The following is a 4,356-nucleotide window of genomic DNA, read 5'->3' as shown; positions in this document are numbered from 1 at the left end:
ATATATCTTTGTTTTATAATCTGTTACCACTGGAGATGCTCTGTATATTTACCTGCCAGTAAATGATGGAAGAGGTGAATTCCCCTTGAAGAATAGGTCAATAATCTAATATGAATCTTAAACTGCTCTCAAACTGCAAACACATGTTTAGAAATGGTAAAGAATTAAAGAGAACCCGTCATGCAAAATAACCCCCCCCAGCAAAATTGCGCCATCCTCCCCCAATAAAGTTGTAGCAAAAACGTGGCAGAATCAGGGTCGGTCCTGAAGGGAAAAACTGAAATGCCTCCACAATTAAAAGAGTAAGAGGACAACTGCTATGGGATCGCGGCAGAACCCAAATCCCCGTCGGACAATGCACCGTGGGATCGCGACAGGACCGGGTAAGTAAATCTGCCCCACTGTATATACAACATATACACAAATATACAGCATATGTACACACATCCAGTATATACAATATATACACATATATAAAGAATATATAAATACATACATTTAAATATGGCTCTTTTCTCCTCAGGAAAATGGTGCTCAGCTTCAGAAAGGAGCAGCTTTTCCACTCATCGTCGCATCAGGCCTGTAACATGGGGTCGGGATATGATGGCGGGGTCATATGACGTGACCTACTGACCCGACAAGGGGAAGGTGAAAGTAATAGAGAGGGCAGGCAGGCCGCATTTGAGGTGGGCATGCCGGACTGTTCACCTGCAGTCAGGAGAGGTAGTGGGACGGGTCTAGGGGCAAGTCATTAACAAGTTATAATTCAGCTGTCCGTTTGCTGTTTTTAGGAACCTGCCAGCAGGAACATAGGGGGCAGACCCAGGAGCACATTAATAAATTATGCTTGGCTCATCCATATCAGGCTCCCCTGCATCGCAGGACCCGGCTGCTACAGCTATTGTTACGCACCTGGCCATCCCAAGAGTCTATGTACAGCCATCCCCACAGTCTATATACAGCTCCCTAAAGTCTATATACAGCTCCACAAAAATCTATATACAGACCCCCACCAGTCTATTTGTATGCAGCCCCCTCACAGTTTATTTAAAGCCCTACCCCAGTGTATATACAGACCCCCACAGTCTATTTGTATGCAGCCTCTTCATAGTTGATACAGAGCCCCCCATAGTTTATACATAGCTCCCACTACAGTCTATATACAGCCCCCTCTATAAGTCTATTTGGATGCTGCCCCTCAGTTTATGTACGGCCTCACAACCCCCACAGATTCCAGTAATGTCCTCACAGCCCTCCCAGCAATTCCCACAACTCCCCAGTAATGTCTACACAGCCCCCCTAATGTCCTCACAGCGCCTCCAGTAATATCCCCCACAGCCCCCCAGTAATGTCCTCACAGCCACTTCCACTAATGTCACCAGAGGTCCCCAGCAATGTACCCTACAGCCCCCCAGTAATGTCCTCACAGCCACTTCCACTAATGTCACCAGAGCTCCCCAGCAATGTACCCTACAGCCCCTCAGTAATGTCCTCACAGTCCCTTATTGTCCTCTGTGTGCAGTGTACCAGGAGTCAGCCACAGTTTCTTGATGTGATGTGAGGACAACTCAGGAAAGGCCTGGCTCAGGGGCGTAACTACAGTGGTAGCAGCCATAGCAATTGCTATGGGGCCCACAGTGTCATGGGGCCCCGTCATCCAACCTAACACTAAAGAATAGAGGATGTGCACCATTATATACATATTTTGCTGCACATTGTACATTATAATATGTATATAACATATATGTGATGTATATATGCTGTACGTCTGTATATGGCACTATATGTGGGTGTATATGTGTTGTGTATATGCTCTATATGTTGTAAGTGTATAAATGTGTGTATGAGTCAAGAACTATATGTTTATGTACATAAATATATGTATACATGAGTGTAATATACACATTTTAAAGTGGGAAGGGGGGGCGCCATTCTGATATCTGCTATGGGGCCCTGTCTTTCATGGTTACACCTCTGGCCTGGCTGCAGCCATCTTCCCCTTCCCTCAGGACTGCTGAGACTGTTAGTGGTGAGGAATCACAAAAGATGACTTCTCAGCAGGAGGTGAGAACACACACACTGCCAGCAGAGAGGTGCCATTTCAGCCACTGAGGCCCAAAAATAGTGCAAACTCCACTATGTGCAGTTTGCATGTAAAGGGTGTGACAGATTCATGAAATGTATCGCCCGTCCTTCATGAATCTGGTAACCCCGGCACTGCTCTTGCAGAATGCACCATTTTTTTGGGTGCACTTTGTTCATGCTGCAGAATTGTGACGCTGTCAGTAATAAATGTGGCGCACGGTCTGACTAAGCAGTAACAGCCCCTTTAGGTGCACATTATTTCTGTCTTGTCGGACACAAAACTGGCGCAGCCGTTACACAAAACTGCCGCAGACACTTCTTTTCAGTGCAAAGGCTGACAGACAGCTGGTGCAAATGCTTTAATAAATGGGGGTGAGAATGTGCAGCGCTGCAGTCTTGGATTCTACTGACTGTGACTGCAGTTTCCCCATAGCAGATGCAATGTGGTAAGCCACAGTCAGGGGGGTCTTGGGCTAATGACCCCTACTGCTGCATCTTCCACTCTAAGGCCCAGGAGCTGTCACCTAGGCAAAAGCAGTGGTGGTTACATTGGTTACATCACTGTCTGCCTCCAGTTATCTTAAGACGCACACAACGCTAATTGCTATTGAGAGCCGGGACAGCACCCCCAGGTTGGAAGGCAATGGTGGCACCCTAGGCAAATGCCTACCCCTCGTCCTAGCCCTGAGGACAGGAGTGGATGCAAAGTAGTGATTATGACAAGAGATATACATGGTACTGTATGTGGCAGCTGAAAAATGTATTTTTTTAAAGGGGTAGTACCACGTTTGCATTTTCATGGGGGATAACAAGCTGCTCAGTCAGGGTTTAACTGATGGTCCCTCAGCAATTTAGAGAAAGGGGGTCCTGTTCTCACTAATAAGTGGTGTAGCAAATGCATCCTGTCACTTCAATCTATAGTATTGGAGAGTCTGAAATTGCTGAGCACAGTGCTCAGCTACCTAAAACGGTGAATGAGAGTGACAGATAGCTGAGCTGAGAACTATTGAATGGAGTAGCAGCACACATGTTCGACCTGCTGCTCTACCAAATAGTGAGAAATGGTTCTCCTTCCCTTGGATTGATAAGAATCCTTTTGCATGATCAGTGGGAGTCCCAGCAGTCAGACCCACACGATCACTCGCTGTGGATGGGGATAATATGCAAACTTAACACAACAATTTTAAGGATAAAATAGTCACCAAAAACATTTAGGAGAAAAATGTCAAGTGATGTAAATTGTCTGAAGCTTTAAAAATTGTATTGCTAGAGAGTCACAGTTTTTGCTGTTACAATCTCCTCCTGGTATTTTACACTAATATCACCATGGATCAGATCCCTGACCAAATATTATAATCAGCCATACAGTAGAGGTATTTTCCCATTCTATTAATCCATCTACTTTCCTTTGGCTTTGATATTGCCTGTGACATATCAACAGTATTTCCTGGTACATATTTAAAGAGCCTACGCTGTACCCACAGCATAACCTACTCAGGATTGTTTGTGTTCTCTTTGTCTACATTTTATTTCCTTGTATACAAAACAAATAAAATTCAGTTAACTTTTGATTACTCCCTATGTGTGATAAGTTTTTTTGGCCCAATTTATGCCACCATTTTCGTTTAGCAAGATGTCCTTATACAATCCTTCTTGTGTGAGCTTGTACTATAGATCAGAAAACTCTGGTATACAGGAGAAGAATTTGCAGCTATATATATAGAAATATGCAAATACATAAGGGAAATATGTATAGCATGCATAATGCTCAAACAGGTATATCTATTCCAAAAGGAACAGACTCCCAACTTTGGACATTGCTGTTTTGATGTTTTTGTATCTCATCAGCACAGTGTACAGTAGGAAACTGATGGAAGGCTGTAGAGGCAGGTCATGGAAGAAACTAAATTCCTTAAGGACAACTTGACATTAGGATCAAGGTTTGTAAACCAAGCACACTGACATACTGGTCTGCACCCCCTCTGGTAAGATCTATTATTCTTTTAGCCTCATAAGCCATTATTTTTATGAAAAAAGGGTTTTAAAAAGGATGCAAATAAGCCTGAGGGGCTCCAGGCTTAATAGATGTCAATGGAGCTAGGAGCTCTTAAAGTTTATTTTCATCATATTTTTAAAAAAATTTTTCATAAAAAAAACAATGGCTTACGAAGATAAAAGAAGGGTGAATCCTGCCAGAGGGGGCACACACCAGCATGTCAATGTGCTTGGTATAAAATTCTTCATCCTGGTGGTAGATTTCCTTTAAAGCCA

General features: G+C 43.7%; 1 protein-coding gene across 1 annotated transcript in view; it reads right to left on the bottom strand.

Annotated features, from left to right (window-relative positions):
• KLHL20 (kelch like family member 20) overlaps window positions 1–4,356 on the bottom strand; it is a 144,952-nt gene that overhangs the window by 38,357 nt on the left and 102,239 nt on the right. The window lies entirely within an intron of this gene.

Source organism: Engystomops pustulosus, chromosome 10, assembly GCF_040894005.1.
Source record: "Engystomops pustulosus chromosome 10, aEngPut4.maternal, whole genome shotgun sequence".
In the NCBI taxonomy this organism is placed as follows: domain Eukaryota; kingdom Metazoa; phylum Chordata; class Amphibia; order Anura; family Leptodactylidae; genus Engystomops; species Engystomops pustulosus.
Note: the sequence above shows the minus strand (reverse complement) of the source record. Positions and strands in the feature narration are given on the sequence as shown.